The sequence below is a fragment of the Triticum aestivum genome, chromosome 6D, assembly GCF_018294505.1.
Source record: "Triticum aestivum cultivar Chinese Spring chromosome 6D, IWGSC CS RefSeq v2.1, whole genome shotgun sequence".
NCBI lineage: Eukaryota > Viridiplantae > Streptophyta > Magnoliopsida > Poales > Poaceae > Triticum > Triticum aestivum.
In genome coordinates this window covers 184,856,449-184,874,631 of record NC_057811.1, presented here as the reverse complement: position 1 = coordinate 184,874,631, position 18,183 = coordinate 184,856,449, and positions in this window count along the sequence as shown.

Here is an 18,183-nt window from a genome sequence, read left to right as displayed (position 1 = left end):
GCCGGACCTCTTGGCCCAGCCTTTGCGGTTCACGTCGAGCTGAAAGATCCGCTGGCAAAAGTGAGCGTGCCCCATCACCATGAAGTTGTGATTGAGGCTAGGGCGAAGCCTCATGATGTCAGCCGCGTTCTGGAAGAGCCAAGTCGACCTCCCCTTGTTATGCAGAGGAGCAATTCGGCGGCGGAGGAAATCCGCCCCAATCATCTCCAGGGTAAGCCCGGCAACGGTGAGGCGGTGAATCCTGGTGGTGGCGATCCTGAGCTTGTCGTCCTGGGCATCAACGTCGCCCCAGTCGTTCCTGCGAACCGGCGGCGCCTGGCGGACCCGGCAGAACTCATGTGGGTCGTCCTCCTCAATCCAGCACCACCGGCCCTGCCATTCTTCCCACCTCTCCTTCTGGGCGCCCTCCGGGTACGTCCCTTTGGACCTTGGGATCCAAGTGACGCAACCGGAAATAGCGCCTCCCTTCTGGATGCGAGGGTAAAAATAATGGCGGAAGAGCGCCGTGTTGGGAAGAACTCCGGCGAAGCCCTCACAGAGATGGGCGAACAGAGCCATGCACGCCACAGCGTTTGGGGTAAAATCCAGGAGGTGGAAGCTAAATGTATGCATGATGTCGTTGAAGAAATTGGAGAAAGGGGGCAAAGGCCGCAAGAAAAGTAGTCGACGAAGAACGGGTACCGATTCGGGGCGGCCTCGGCGCAATTGGCGGGGATGACGCGCGTGGCTGGATGCCCCATCCTCTCCCCCCCGTCTTGCACCCCCATAGGGGCCTGAAGCAGTCCCGGAGTTCAAACACATCGACCGTCCAGGGGAAGTAGGCGAGCTGCGTCCGGAGAGAAGCCGAGGCACAAGACAACCAAGGCAACGCCAAGACCAGAAACGCAGGAGAGCAAGAGGGCGAGGTGGACTCTCTCGGCAAGATCCTTGCCGAGGCAGCCTCCGAAGCCCCAGCAAGAGCCTTGCCGGGGCAACTTGCCCGACGCTAGCAAAGAAAGCCACCCTTGATCCCACGGGTTCCAACACCACCAACTATCCACGTTAGGACCAAGGCTTGGGAGGCGCCTCTGTGGTGGCATGCAGATCTTCGTCAAGATCATGAACATGTGAGATTAGATGAGGACCAGAAGACGGCGACCCTCGGCGGGATCCTAGCCAAGGAAATCCACGAGACCCCCGGCAAGACCCTTGCCGGGGACAACTACAACGCCACGGCAAGACCCTTGCCGAGGGCATCAGCAGGGCCACTGCCAGGCCCGCGCCACCCAAGACTCCACCATCGTCCCCAAGCAGCTGCTAGCTTAACCAGCTGGGCAGACACTGATACGTCCATTTTGCATCATGATTTTATATTGATATTTATTGCATTATGGGCTGTCATTACACATTATGTCACAATACTTATGCCTATTCTCTCTTATTTTACAAGGTTTACATAAAGAGGGAGAATGCCGGCAGCTGGAATTCTGGGCTGGAAAAGGAGCAAATATTAGAGACCTATTTTGCACAACTCCAAAAGTTCTGAAACTCCACGGAAGTTATTTTTGTAAATAATAAAAGACATTGAGCGAAGAAAATACCAGAGGGGGCCCACACCCTGGCCACGAGGGTGGGGGCGCACCCTACCCCCTGGGCGCGCCCCCTGCCTCGTGGGCCCCCTGGTGGCCCTCCGATGCCCATCTTCTGCTATATGAAGTCTTTCGTCCGAGAAAAAATCACAAGCAAGATTTCGGGAAGAAACTCCCCCGCCACGAGGCAAAACCTTGGCAGAACCAATCTAGGGCTCCGGCAGAGCTGTTCTGTCGGGGAAACTTCCCTCCGGGAGGGGGAAATCATCGCCATCGTCATCACCAACGCTCCTTTCATCGGGAGGGGGCCAATCTCCATCAACATCTTCACCAGCACCATCTCCTCTCAAACCCTAGTTCATCTCTTGTATCCAATCTTTGTCCCAAAGCCTCAGATTGGTACCTGTAGGTTGCTAGTAGTGTTGATTACTCCTTGTAGTTGATGCTAGTTGGTTTATTTGGTGGAAGATCAATACCCCTCTGATTATGAACATGAATATGATTTGTGAGTAGTTACGTTTGTTCCTGAGGACATGGGAGAAGTCTTGCTATAAGTAGTCTTTCCTCTAGTGGTGTTATGTGAACGTCGACTACATGACACTTCACCATTGTTTGGGCCTATAGGAAGGCATTGGGAAGTAATAAGTAGATGATGGGTTGCTAGAGTGACAGAAGCTTAAACCCTAGTTTATGCGTTGCTTCGTAAGGGGCTGATTTGGATCCATATGTTTCATGCTATGGTTAGGTTTACCTTAATACTTCTTTTGTAGTTGCGGATGCTTGCAATAGGAGTTAATCATAAGTGGGATTCTTGTCCAAGTAAGGACAGCACCCAAGCACCGGTCCACCCACATATCAAATTATCAAAGTACCGAACGCGAATCATATGAACGTGATGAAAACTAGCTTGACGATAATTCACATGTGTCCTAGGGAGCGTTTTCCTTCATATAAGAGTTTGTCCAGGCTTGTCCTTTGCTACAAAAAGGATTGGGCCATCTTGCTGCACTTTATTTACACTTGTTACTTGCTACCCGTTACAAATTACTTTATCACAAAACTATCTGTTACTGATAATTTCAGTGCTTGCAGAGAATACCTTGCTGAAAACCGCTTATCATTTCCTTCTGCTCCTTGTTGGGTTCGACACTCTTACTTATCGAAAGGACTACGATAGATCCCCTATACTTGTGGGTCATCAGGCACCTGCGTGGTGAGCGGCCTCTACACCGACTCAGCAAGCACCTGCGTGGTGGCATGCGACCCTTCATGAGGCTCCACCACCGCGCCAGCCCAGCAGCTAGCCAACGTGGCGCTGCGATGCCTCATCAGCTCGAACGCGTGTCGAGGCCAGGCAAGGTGGCGACAGCTAGGACGTGCTTCCTTGGCGTCCCCGATAAAGCAAGGGGGCACATCGGCAGCACATTAAATGCGTTTGTCCGACGGTCCCAAAGGATAAGCTTATCGACTGTAGACCTTTCCACCTCCCGTGTGCCACTGTGGCAACCCCTTTTTCCTATAAAAGGAGGCCCGAGGCGACCAGGAGAGGGATTCGGCTCTTTTGGGCAAGTTGCACCCCGTAGCTAGCTCAAGAACACAATAACACTCAAATACATCCACCAAAGCAGGACTAGGGTATTACGCTTCTTTGCGTCCCAAACCTGGGTAAACGATCCGTGTGCTTCCTGTCAGACCCGCTCTTTGCACAACGTCGCGCCCGCCAACCATAGAAGGGATCCCAGTGACCCCATAGGTGTCGTTTCCACTGACACGCTGGTAAAAGTAATAGTAGCAGTTTTGTAGTAATTGTAACAGTGGCAAGACCAAAGTAACTAAGCAAAGATCAATATGTGAAAAGCTCGTAGGCATTGGATCAGTGATGGATAATTATGTCGGATGCGATTCCTCATGGAACAGTTATAACATAGGGTGACACAGAACTAGCTCCAGTTCATCAATGTAATGTAGGCATGTATTCCTAATATAGTCATACGTGCTTATGGAAAAGAACTTGCATGACATCTTTTGTCCTACCCTCCCGTGGCAGCGGAGTCCTATTGGAAACTAAGGGATATTAAGGCCTCATTTTAATAGAGTACCGGACCAAAGCATTAACACTTAGTGAATACATGAAGTCCTCAAACTACGGTCATCACCGGGAGTGGTCCCGATTATTGTCACTTCGGGGTTACCGGATCACAACACATAGTAGGTGACTATTGACTTGCAAGATAGGATCAAGAACTCACATATATTCATGAAAACATAATAGGTTCAGATCTGAAATCATGGCACTCGGGCCCTAGTGACAGGCATTAAGCATAGCAAAGTCATAGCAACATCAATCTCAGAACATAATGGATACTAGGGATCAAACCCTAACAAAACTAACTCGATTACATGATAAATCTCATCCAACCCATCACCCTCGAGCAAGCCTACGATGGAATTACTCACGCACGGCGGTGAGCATCATGAAATTGGTGATGGAGGATGGTTGATGATGACGATGGCGATGGATTCCCCTCTACGGAGCCCGAAAGGACTCCAGATCAGCCCTCCCGAGAGAGATTAGGGCTTGGCGGCGGCTCCGTATCGTAAAACGCGATGAATCCTTCTCTCTGGTTTTTTTCTCCCCGAACGTGAATATATAGAGTTGGAATTGAGGTCGGTGGAGCCTCAGGGGGCTCACGAGGCAGGGGGCGCGCCCCAGGGGGGTAGGCGCGCCCCCACCCTCGTGGACAGGGTGTGGCCCCCTGGTGTCGATTCTTTCGCCAGTATTTTTTATATATTCCAAAAATATTCTCCATGAAGTTTCAGGTCATTCCGAGAACTTTTATTTCTGCACAAAAACAACACCATGGCAATTCTGCTGAAAAAAGCGTCAGTCCGGGTTAGTTCCATTCAAATCATACAAGTTAGAGTCCAAAACAAGGGCAAAAGCATTTGGAAAAGTAGATACGTTGGAGACGTATCAACTCCCCCAAGCTTAAACCTTTGCTTGTCCTCAAGCAATTCAGTTGACAAACTGAAAGTGATAAAGAAAAACTTTTACAAATTCTGTTTGCTCTTGTTGTTATAAATATGGAAAGCCAGCATTCAAGTTTTCAGCAAAGATTATGAACCAACCATATTCACAATAACACTTAGGTCTCATGTTTACTCATATCAATGGCATAATCCACTAGCGAGCAATAATAATAAATCTCGGATGACAACACTTTCTCAAAACAATCATAATATGATATAACAAGATGGTATCTCGCTAGCCCTTTCTGAGACCGCAAAACATAAATGCAGAGCACCTCTGAAGATCAAGGACCGACTAAACATTGTAATTCATGGTAAAAGAGATCTAGTCATAGTCATACTCAATGTAAACTAATAGTAATGCATGCAAATGACAGCAATGCTCTCCAACTGGTGCTTTTTAATAAGAGGATGATGACTCAACATAAAAGTAAATAGATAGGCCCTTCGCAGAGGGAAGCAAGGATTTGTAGAGGTGCCAGAGCTCGATTTTTGAAATAGAGATAAATAATAATTTGAGCGGCATATTTTGAGGCCGCGCGGGTACATGATGGAGTTCGTTCCTATACGAAAAGGCAGCCCACATGATAATTTGACGCGTGTAGCGGTTGTTTACTCGAAGGAGGGTCGGGTACCACGCCTGGACGGAACGCGTTAGTATTAAATAAAGTTATATATATTCCTCAATGGCACGTATAGAATATAAAATAATTGCCGTGGGGAAATGGAAAATTCCGCTCCACTATATAGAACGGAGCCTGCCTGCTGGGGTTTGTCTCTCCTCACACCATCTCACACAAGGCGGCGGCGGCCTCTCTCTCTCTCTCTCACCGTTGGTCAGTGATCCGGCCACATCCTGTCTGCTGGCGGAAAGGGAGGATGTGCATCGTTTCTCCGTTCGACGGTGTTGAGGCAGCACGTCCCGATCTGCGGTACCCGCCGTTCTCTCCAACCAAGCTCCAGCGTGGTAGGGCCTTCGCCACTTGCTCGCTGCCGCAGTATGGGCAGATCCCGGCCGCCGGCACCCTCCTAGTAACATCCTGACGACCCTCAGGTATAGCTTCCTCCGGCCTTGCTCCACTGCCCATCTTCCCGCGTTGCTGCATGTGGATCTTCTTTAGTTGTTTGCTTAAAACGTATCTCGGCCGGCGTACTTTCCATCTTGCAATCTCATCCTCAAACCATTTTTGATAAACCACCATGCTGCTATCTTTCCATTATTGCATGGAATATGCTTCTTTTTTGTCGGCGTATGTGTTTTCAACTCATGTTATTGGGAAGTAATTGTTTCATTTCTACCTCCTTTTGCAAATAGGGCTATCCATTTTCACCTCGTTGTCATTGTGACATTTTGGTGAACTGCACAAATCACTTTTTTCTTAAGAGTGTTTTGTGCAGTTCCGCCAAAATGTCACACGGGCAATGTTTTTACATTTCTGTGGGACTACAGAAAGGGAGATTGGTTTTGCTATCCTCCTCATCCAACTCCGTGCCTAATCTTCTCCAACAAGTAGTTAGTCCTAAAGAGAGATCGCAGAGGTGATCGGCTTCTATTTGTGTGTGTTATGTTTCATCATCTAGTTCCACTATTACTGTAATCACACTGACTGTATATCTTTGCAAAGAGGGATGGTCCGCTCGATTTTAGTGGAGCTGCACAAAATGATCGGATTGTGGTGTCCTCCATACACCTCTTTTTTGGCTACACAGCTGGGTGAAACTAGCTACCAAGCAATGAACACTGTGCCCAGGAAATGGAGTCATGCCTACGAACAACATCGATCAATTATATATTTTTCTTTATTTGTACACCTTCTCACAACTTTGTCTTCAATTGTGATGTGAATATTGGCGCTGCTCTGTGAACCATTGAGATGCATTAGCAGCCATGGTAGTTTCATTTGTACTATTTGATGGAATGTTGTAACGAGATAATCTTGAGGCAAGAGGACACATGAATCCTAAGTTGAAACCCTTTTTTTCCTACGGGAACCAAAGTTGAAACCTTCATAGCATCATAGTACAATTTCATTAAAAGTATGTGTACATATAAACAAATCCTGAAGGATTGATAGCAATGCCAGAAACAATTCAACTTTGTTTCGCCGACATGTGGGACATCCTTCATCCGGCTCCACCTGCAATGCAGCAATATTGAGTGCACAACTGCAGGGAAAGATTCACCCCGGTCGTTGCGCCGCAGTAGTAATGTCTAGTGAGCAGTCAAATCACAGAGCCCCACCTGCACCACAGTAAGTTGCTCAGATGAAGCAACCATCATTTCTCTGTTCCTTGAATCTGCTGGTACTCCCATATTCCCAGAGTAATAAGTTGGTCGAGTGAAGCAACCATCACTTCACCTTTCCCATAGTAAGTACTAGTACCTCCTTATTTTTACTCTAGAAACAACCACACGCGAATATTGGCGGTAGCAGCACAGCAACTGAATCAAAAATTGAAACCAACCAATGAACTACTACTAATGGTGAGCATTTGCTAGTATCATCTACTCCGTTTGTCCATGTATATAGGGCTTAATGTGTTTTTTGAGACTAACTTTGGCCCTGTTTGGATCCATGGGTTAGAGTTAGTTTGAGCTAGTTGGGGCTCAAATAGCCCTAAAGTATCCAAGCATGAGGGTTAAATTGGAGCAAGTTGCACCGAACCCACCAAAAAAAACTATCCCACCCAAGAGGTGCTAATTGGAGATAGTTCTCATTGGGCCCACTGGAAAATCACTTTTCTCTCTCCATCAAGTGCATTTATTGTCAATCTAACCCTGTCACCCAAACACCTCTTTGGGTACAGTTAGTTCAGGGTTAGTCATGAGTTAGTCTAACCTCTAGCTAAGTTAGAGTATCCAAACAGGAGCAGTATAGGACATGCAAGTTGCTCAAAGCATACAGTCAAATTCGTACATGAAAGGATCTTTTTTTTGACGGAACGTGAAAGGATCTTCGAATGATATAATTTTTAAATTATATAAATCTTATCAATAGACAAAGGCATCCTCGATGAATACATTAGGCCCTATATAAAATGTTATCAATAGTCAAAACCAAGTGTTCTAAACGAGTTCAAAACGAGAAACTGGACCCACTCACGGCACGGCATGCCTGTCTCGTTTTGTCCGTCGGTCAAAGCGCTTCCTCTTCTTGGCATAACAAGAGAGTACAATATTTTTTAGAATGCTCTTGGCATGTCAGTAACATGTGATGAGTTAACCGACATCAATAGACGGCAAAAACGCCAGCCCGCCGCACTTTGAGAGAGATGAGGAGCGAGAAGCAATACGGGCTGCTGGATTACTAGAGCTAGGTGTCGCACGGAGGCCAAGAAAAATGGTGATAGCGTGGGTTAGCCATGTAGTATGATGTAACTACACCGGACTGCCGTGTTTCGTACTCTTCCAGTCCACTGTGGAGATGATTGGTTGATTTTATATCGCTGAATAATATAAAATATTATGAGTGCAGACGCTCCACCACGAGGTTCCTTGCTCCTTCTCGGTCGTCGAGAATCTATGCTCTTCCACTCTTTTTTATTGACGTGAGCTTTGTTCATCCTTTTGCCAACACGCGGCAACTCGCAGAACGACGAGAAGCTTGTTTACTACCGCCTTCTCCCTCGCCAACGCGTGCGCGGTGGCTCGCAGCACGAGGAGAAACTTTTGCTGCGGTGGACGTGCAACAGTTCATAGTGGGAGTAACATACTCCTAGGTAGTAACATAGCGTAGTCCAAGACAAGTTTGCTTATGTGGCATGTATGTAATGAGGACAGATGTGTTTAGAGTAACATAATATGTAGTGTGGGGCACAAGCGAGTAGTCCATTGTAGAAACTAGGGTGGTGCCGGATTAATTCCGCATGTAAATAAGCTTGTAACTGTGGATTTGGGGCTCTTTCCCCTCTCTTCTTTAATGAATGATACGCACACTCGTGCGTATTCGGGAAAAAATATGTTACTGTAACATAGCGCTTTCCAAGAGAGGATGAGTCTACAAGGTAATAAATGAAGCCAACTAGTATGACACTACTACTATGTTACTTTGCATTATGGAGGTAGTAACTTAGACTAGTGTCATATGCATGACACTAGTCTAAGTTACTCTGCACTATGACCAGCCTAAGAGCATGGTTAATAGTATAGCCAGCTGATGGCTATAAGAAACTGCCATGTACTACTATAATAATCCTATAAAAGACTCAGTTGGTGATGATGGTGTGTCTGCCATCCGTCATTTCTGACCATCAGATCTGCATCTAACGACTATGATGTAAGTCGTGGCATTTTTGCAACAAGACCCCACTTCTCTGCTCCAATTTGCAGAAACCCCTTTGTATCTTGAAACCAACCACATCCCTCCCCCACCTCATCAAAATAACCACAAGGAATATATTTTGAGTGAAACCTAATACGAGTATATTTTTAGTGATATATACACCAAACTAGAGTGTTTTTCTTTCAAGTTTGTGAACTTGTATTATTCTATTTTGGATCCGTTGCAACACACGGGCACATTGCTAGTAGTCACTCATATAGTAGTGTGGGCTACAAGGTTGGCTATAACATCACTTAGTACTTTTTTCAACCTTCTCTCTTTCTCTTTCTTCACATTTATTCTATTTGTCTAGGAATCCGCATATAGCTAGGCTCTTCCATGAGAGCCCACTCCCCATAATTTTCCTTGTCATCATCTGAGTCCTAGAAGAACTCACCCACATCATCATTAGGCATGCAGCTGCCTTGATAGACAACATACCCAGAAGGAGTAGAGGCGACTGGGGACGCACCACGTCGTGGGCACTCCGTACGTGCTCGTGTGCGTGCAGCGTGCGTGCTTTTCCATCGATGCTAGCTCTAAGGCCGAGGCTGCGGTCCTCTTCGTCTCCGACTAGTCGTTGAGCCATGATGGCAAAGAGGTGCCGCAAGAGATGTGTAGGCGTCGTTGTGTGCGAGCTTCGCCGTAGCACGACGAACCAGACATCGCCGCAGATGGTGCACGCCTCCATGCAGCGTGCATTCTGCGGCCGAGTGTGTGTGCATGCATGTGTCGTGTACTGATGACCCACAAGTATAGGGGATCTATCGTAGCCCTTTTGATAAGTAAGAGTGTTGAATCCAACGAGGAGCAGAAGGAAATGATAAGCGGTTTTCAGCAAGGTATTCTCTGCAAGCACTGAAATAATAGGTAACAGATAGTTTTGTGATATGATAATTTGTAACGAGCAACAAGTAACAAAAGTAAATAAAGTGCAGCAAGGTGGCCCAATCCTTTTTGTAGCAAAGGACAAGCCTGGACAAACTCTTATATAAAGAAAAGCGCTCTCGAGGACACATGGTGTCGGGGATATACCCCGCGGTATGACCCAGCCGGACCTGGCGCTTCATCGTGACCCGCCGGAGGATTGGCGACTCATAGGTCTGGCGGTTCACTGGTGTGACGACTCACGAGCCTGGCGATTTAATGTTGGCCCCGACGGCGGGTCAGACAGAAGAGTAGGCCCAAAGCCCAGAAGGCCGGCTCATGTTATGGTGGGCCGATTTATGAAGAAAGGCATAAAGAATATTCTCCTACCAAGGAAGTGAGACCCGGACTTGTATTCAACTTGTAAGAAAAGATAGACTAGTCCTAGTCCTACTAGGACTCCACATGTAACCCGCCCTCTAACTTATATAAGGAGGGGCAGGGCACCCCAAAGGGGGACGGGCAACATGAAACAATCTCTAGGGCTAGACACAAAGAGCCGGCTTACCGGCGACTCTCCCGTGAGCATAATGAGACCTAGCCTCAAACAACACGTAGGGTTGTTACCGGATGATGTTTCCCGGGGCCCGAAGCTGTCTAAACCCTTGTCTTATGCGTTGATCCGCCCTGCATCTCTCATCCCAATCAACCCCTCTCAAGCTACTACATAGATGCGCTGGCCTCATGACTAAGTCCTCACGCTAAGGACATCTGACGTGTTAATTCCACGACAGTTGGCGCCCACCGTGGGGCTCGCGCACGGTGGTGTTGAGTTCTTGGAGGGATCTCTCTGAGGAACTGAGAAGATTGCAATTCATCGGATAAAGAAGATTCAAGAAGTTAGGGTTACTCCTGTGCGCCATCGCAAGTCGCCGAGATCATGTTAGTGAGCTCTAACCAGAGCAAGTTTGGATTGATCAAATCCGATGCATCACGTGAAGACTCAAGAAGCATCAAGGAGAGGTTCCAAGCGTAACAATATGGTACGAGCCGGCATAAAAGATACTGGTCTAGACAAGATCTCAGAAGGAATCCGACATGTGGTTGGAGATTAAAAATAAAAATAAAATACAAGGGCCACGACCTGGAAGATGCGGAGATGGTTTCGTCCAAAACTAGCACGGCTCGAAGGAGGAAAAACGCGCCTTGACCGCTTTGTCATCTTCGCTCCAGGCCGCCCTCACCTCGTCCAACTACCGCAGGACACCAAGTACAGAGAGTTTTGACCAATTATAACTAGTACAACTACTCGCTGGCCAGAAGCAAAGTAATACTCCATACAAGTTTAATCTACTTCAGATTGTCTAGTGAGTTTCGGCCATGAGAAGCAAAATCAGTTTTTGGGTTCAATCCCTTGCTGCTACACCCACTAGAACCTGGAGGGGCCAGCGTGACTAAAGATTAAATAAAGAAAGTAATGATTTGGAAAAGGAATCGGACATGGATTGGTCAAGCCGTCAATGACCCGGAGGAAGATGCAACTGTTGCTGGCCCTGCCGCCCGCCGCTGTGGCCATGGATGCAACCTGGGCTACCCGCGCCAAGCCGGCCGGCCTCCGCAGCAAACCACCTCCGCCGTCGCCTCACCGAGCACCCGCGGCTCTCCTCACCTCATTTCGCCGGCACGTAGAGTTGCTGATGCGGCTGCCTTTGCCTCGCCGAGCCGCGGCCACCCCTGCCTCTGTCGCGTTGAGCCGCCCGGCCACGCAGCCACCGCCGACCGATGTGGTCTGTCGTTGCCCTTGTTTTAAACGCTGCGCGGACATGGGTACAAACCAACTGTGACCCGGAGAAGGAGGGCTCACCTTGAGCCGGATGCTACTTCGCCAGGGTCTTCGACTCTGTTTCCTATGTGACCGCAGCGACCGCCGTGGACATCTCACCTCTGCAGCTGCCGAGGTTCACCCGCGTTGAGTCGCCGACCTCTATTCCAGGCCTGCTTCAACAGCCTGTCGAGACCCGAACCTCGTTCGGCCTATAATCCGCCATCACCATGGAACTGCATTGAGCCGTCTCTGTCGTATTGAGCCGTCGAGGGCTATATTAAATTGCCGGCCTGCCTGAGCCGCCTTTGTTGCGTTGAACGGATCACCGTCATCTGAACAAATCAGCAACACAACGCGGCCGACTCGCCCGTCCGCACTGGCTTACAATGTCACGGCCGACTCATCTGTTGTCCGGGCGAATCAGGTGATATCCCTCTAAGTATAATTTTGGCACATATTCCTTTTTGTCAAAGAACAATTACTTTGGCCTGTGGTATTTTTTTCGCAGGACCCTTATTCACTACAAAGGTGTCGCATAAGGGGCGCGCGCCAACATCACTTTTGTACTAGCGTTTATTAAGCCGCCGAGGCAGCATTGAGCCGCCCCTGCTATGGTGAGCCGCCGGCGCTTCACGCCTTTGCCGTTGTCTCATCCTTGCGACCTTCTCGGCCGCCACTACTTCTGCGCCGCCGCAGCTGTTTACTGGCCTTGACCCGCCCGGAGCCGTGCTTTAAGCCGCCATCTCTGTCATCATTACTGCAACCCTACAGCTGATGCTTCTTGATAAAACATATCAGGTGAAATCCATCCCGTCAAGTTTCTATTGATACATTCTTATTTTCTTCGCGAACAATTACTCTCGTTTGTGCATTGTCATATGCAAGAGAATTATTCATTACAAAGTGGTGTTATGCCACGGAGGCATGTTCGGCGGTACCGCACGGCTTCACGGACTGGCGTGTCATAATCCGGATTACGTCAATGCGCTGGCCGACTCGCCCGTCCACGCTACATTGCAGCACCACAAACGACTCGCCCACCTGCCCTCGCGACCGGTTCACGAGTCCGCATCGGCTTACCACGAGGAGGACAATTTGCTCGTCCGCACCGGTTTACAACGCCGCGGCCGATTCATCTGTCTGCTCCTGCGACCGATTCACCCCCCGTGGCCGACTCGCCCGTCCACACCGGATTATAGTGCCGTGGCCGGCTCATCTGTTGCTTGGGCGAATCAGGTGATATTCATCCAAGTTTGTTCTTAATGCATAGTATTTTTGTCAAAGAGCAGTTTATCTTTGCCTTGGTCTGTACTATTGTTGATGCAGGACATTTGTTCACTACGTCAAAACAAACATGGTTGACTCGCTCGCGCCGGTTTACAGCGCCGCAGCCGGTTCATCTGTTTGAGCTGCCTCGGATGCGGCGATCGTCTTTTCCATCCGTCTATTGCGGCCTGGTTTACATCGACACACCAGGACGGCATCTGTCTGCATGAGCGTTTTATTGAATATGAGCAAGTCACTGCTTGGGAAGCCCGGTTTTTCTTCCAACAGCTTGGAGGAAAATTTTCATGTGTCATCAACCGCCGTCTGCACTGGACGGCTCAATGGACATGCACACAAGTCGCCGTCACTACAGTTTGGTCAAACTTCAAACAGCCAGTTGGAAGGAACCCTTGGCCGAGTTGCTGACACGGCTCATACGGGATCATTTATAACCCGCCGCAGTCACCTCAACCTTCTGTGGATACACATCGTGCTATCAACACCAATGATATACAAGTTATGCCGGTTTATATCACGGTTAAATATGGAGAATCTCAAGCCAACTCCTCGAGTCATCTTGAGACTCGGGGGCTACAGTGACATGACTCGGGAACCCCGGGTCGTTGGAGGGAATGATAACCCGGTTCGGGAGGTTGCTACCATATTGATGAAAATTTAAAGGCCGTCAGAAAATTGCCGGTTCAAAATAAAGATTCCGGTTTAAAATCCGGTTCAAGAGAAATTTATCTGCCACAAAGCTTTGAAGCTCCCAATCCGGTTCAAAATCCGGTTCAAGGTAAATTTGTCTATTACAAAACTTTGAAACTCTCAATATCCAGTTTAAGAATTTCCGGTTCAAAAAAGAATTTATCCCTCGCAAAGTTCGTGTTCTCAGGAAAAATTAAAGGGACTAAAGAGTCTGTTACAAAGCACAACTCAAATATAGGTACCCTGCTTTAATGACCATTGGGAGCTGATCGTATTCGAATTTAGCTTAACCCTTTTGGTGTGACCCTGATCGTATTCGAACTAGAGTCGTTAAATATTCTCATGATCACTTGGGGGCTTCCTGTTCAAACATAGGTCGTATTCGAACCAAAGAGAACATAGCTGTCGATACCCACTTGATTGGCACACTGCCGAGCTCATTGGGGAGTTTCTTGGTCATATTTGAACCATAGCTCAACCCCCTTTGGGAACCGACGTGGATTGTATTCGAATCAGCGTCGTTAAACAACTCTCAAGGTCATTTGGGGGCTTCCTGTTCAAACATAGGTCGTATTCGAACCAAAGAGAACATAGCTGTCGATACCCTCTTGATCGGCAACGCCAAAGCCACTGGGGGCTATATGATCGTATTCGAATCTTAGCTTAACCCCTTTGGGACGGTTTTCTGATCGTATTCGAATCAGAAGCCTCAAAAATTTTGAAGTCTCTTTTTGCAAAAAAAATTTGGATTTTATTTGAAGCTCTTTTTCATATCTAAAGTGTATATGAGTGGTTGTTATTTAACCTGGCTTGATTTTCAATGGTAAATCGCCAGCTTATGACAATCATCATCTATGTGGAAGCATTGGCTTCTAAGGATTGGGTTATCACCCTTACTTCATAGGTCATGTAAACCGGCAGTACAAAATCAATATCAAAGTGGTTATATGTGAGATATTATGACCCGCCCTGCGGTAAACCGCCAAGGGATCTTGTGATCTACTTGTGTGCAGGATAAGACTACATTTGGGTGATTACCCGCCCTGGCTTTTAACATTAAGTCGCCAGGGCATATGTTGTTTAAACTCTGTGCAGGATTTACAGGGCTATGACTTACATAAATGATTAAGTTCAAGCCCATCATCAAAGATTGAAATTGGTGTCTCAAAAGGGTTGTCAATTCTTGGTTTTCTCAAAGGCTATAAGCCGTCGGGTTATAAAATTTCCGGCTTACAATGGAGGCGTAATAAATCGCCATCGGCCAAGAGTCGCCGGGTATTTAAACTCCGGATTTACTTGTCAACAGATAAGGTATTTGAATCTTTAAATAGCCAAACTTGGCTAGATTTTCACTATGATATTGAATGATTGAGGTTTCAAACCGGGTTATTCAAATGTTTAATAGCCAGCATGGCTGGATTTTTATTATGGTTATTAGTAACTAATATTATGATTGAGGTTTTCAAAGTCGCTTTGGCGCAATGGCTATTATTTTATCAATGGATATGATTTATTCTACAATGAAAGGAATAGTCCCGAGTCGCTGCAGGCTTACAACCCGGCACTTGGGGGCTACATTATTCAAGTTGAGATTACATCAAATATGCAAGTCCCATGTCACTGCCAGCATGCACCATGGCACTTGGGGGCTAATGCCAAGTCATTTTTTGCTCACTTCATTGAAGACCCGAATCATCACATCGTAATGAGCCGGCCCTTGGGGGCTACCAATTGCTCCTGGCAACAATTCAAGACAATTCTAGGATGACCCGGCTACACTACTATGACTATAGCCGACTCATGGGGGCTACACAACTGGATTTTATTTAAAGCCATGGTGATAAGTCCCGGCTTATTCATGCTGATTAAACCGGCCCTTGGGGGCTACAGGTATTATATTATTATCGAAGAAATATTTTCAAATTCTTTGTTTTGAGCAAACTAGATTGACCCGGCGTCACCAATCATTATGACCCTGTGACTACAACCCGGCGTCATCAATAAACATGAACCGGCGTTGGCAACAATTATGACCCGGCATCATCAGTCTTTTATAACCCGGAGATTTTGGAAATTATAACTCGGCAAGATCTATATCTTTAAGCCGGTTGAAAACCAGATGAGTATTTTAAGACCTATAATTTTAAGCCGGCGCTTTGGAAGCTGACTCAAGTGGATTATTTCTTACAATATTTCTCTACAAGAGACCAATGCCAGCAAATTGACTCTGAAGCTGGCCTATTGACCCGGATTTTTCAAAAGAAGTGCTCGGATTTTTTGCATTGGCAAGGTTTGGACATATCTGGAGATTTGCTATCAGATCTTGAGTATGCATCCAGGAGGAAATGACAAGGACTTAAATATGATCAGGTGCCGGTTCACGAAAATATTTAACCCGGAACACAACCTATCAAGTTTGTTCTTGTGTTTATTTTACAGGATCAGTTTAACATGGACAAATCCAAATTAAACTGGGGGCTAATGTCGGGGATATACCCCGCGGTATGACCCGGCCGGAAGTATGACCCGGCCGGACCTGGCGCTTCATCGTGACCCGCCGGAGGATTGGCGACTCATAGGTCTGGCGGTTCACTGGTGTGAGGACTCACGAGCCTGGCGATTTAATGATGGCCCCGACGGCGGGTCAGACAGAAGAGTAGGCCCAAAGCCCAGAAGGCCGGCTCATGTTATGGTGGGCCGATTTATGAAGAAAGGCATAAAGACTATTCTCCTACCCAGGAAGTGAGACCCGGACTTGTATTCAACTTGTAAGAAAATATAGACTAGTCCTAGTCCTACTAGGACTCCACATGTAACCCGCCCCTCTAACTTATATAAGGAGGGGCAGGGCACCCCAAAGGGGGACGGGCAACATGAAACAATCTCTAGGGCTAGACACAAAGAGCCGGCTTACCGGTGACTCTCCCATGAGCATAATGAGACCTAGCCTCAAACAGCACGTAGGGTTGTTACCGGATGATGTTTCCTGGGGCCCGAAGCTGTCTAAACCCTTGTCTTGTGCGTTGATCCGCCCTGCGTCTCTCATCCCAATCAACCCCTCTCAAGCTACTACATAGATGTGCTGGCCTCATGACTAAGTCCTCACGCTAAGGACATCTGACGTGTTAATTCCACGACACATGGGAATTATCGTCAAGCTAGTTTTCATCACGTTCATATGATTCGTGTTCGGTACATTGATAATTTGATATGTGGGTGGACCGGTGCTTGGGTGCTGTCCTTACTTGGACAAGCATCCCACTTATGATTAACCTCTATTGCAAGCATCCGCAACTACAACAAAAGTATTAAGGTAAACCTAACCATAGCATGAAACATATGGATCCAAATCAGCCCCTTACGAAGCAACGCATAAACTAGGGTTTAAGCTTCTGTCACTCTAGCAACCCATCATCCACTTATTAGTTCCCAATGCCTTCCTCTAGGCGCAAATAATGGTGAAGTGTTATGTAGTCGACGTTCACATAACACCACTAGAGGATAGGCAACATACATCTCATCAAAATATCGAACGAATACCAAATTCACATGACTACTAATAGCAAGACTTCTCCCATGTCCTCAGGAACAAACGTAACTACTCACAAAGCATATTCATGTTCATAATCAGAGGGGTATTAATATGCATAAAGGATCTGAACATATGATCTTCCACCAAATAAACCAACTAGCATCAACTACAAGGAGTAATCAACACTACTAGCAACCTACAGGTACCAATCCCAGACTTGGAGACAAGAATTGGATACAAGAGATGAACTAGGGTTTGAGAGGAGATGGTGCCGGTGAAGATGTTGATGGAGATTGCCCTCTCCCGATGAGAGGAGCGTTGGTGATGACGATGGCGATGATTTCCCCCTCCCGGAGGGAAGTGTCCCGGGCAGAACAGCTCTGCCGGAGCCCTAGATTGGTTCCGCCAAGGTTCCGCCTCGTGGCGGTGGAGTCTCGTCCTGAAAGCTTGCTTATGATTTTTCTTCGGACGAAAGACTTCATATAGCAGAAGATGGGCACCGGAGGGCCAACAGGGGGCCCACGAGGCAGGGGGCGCGCCCAGGGGGGTAGGGCATGCCCCCCACCCTCGTGGACAGGTGGAGGCCCCCCTAACGTATTTCTTCCGCTCAGTATTTTTTATTATTTCCAAAAATAACATTCGTGGAGTTTCAGGACTTTTGGAGTTGTGCAGAGTAGGTCTCTAATATTTGCTCCTTTTCCAGCCCAGAATTCCAGCTGCCGGCATTCTCCCTCCTTATGTTAACCTTGTAAAATAAGAGAGAATAGGCATAAGTATTGTGACATAATGTGTAATAACAGCCCATAATGCAATAAATATTGATATAAAAGCATGATGCAAAATGGACGTATCAACTCCCCCAAGCTTAGACCTCGCTTGTCCTCAAGCGAAAGCCGATAACGATAAATATGTCCACATGTTTAGAGGTAGAGGTGTCGATAAAATAAAATACAGACATGAAGGCATCATGATTATTCTCATAACAGCAACATATATGGATATTGTCATATGATTTCTTATGCTCAAGTAATAATCTATTCACAATGCAAAGTATGAATCAGAAAC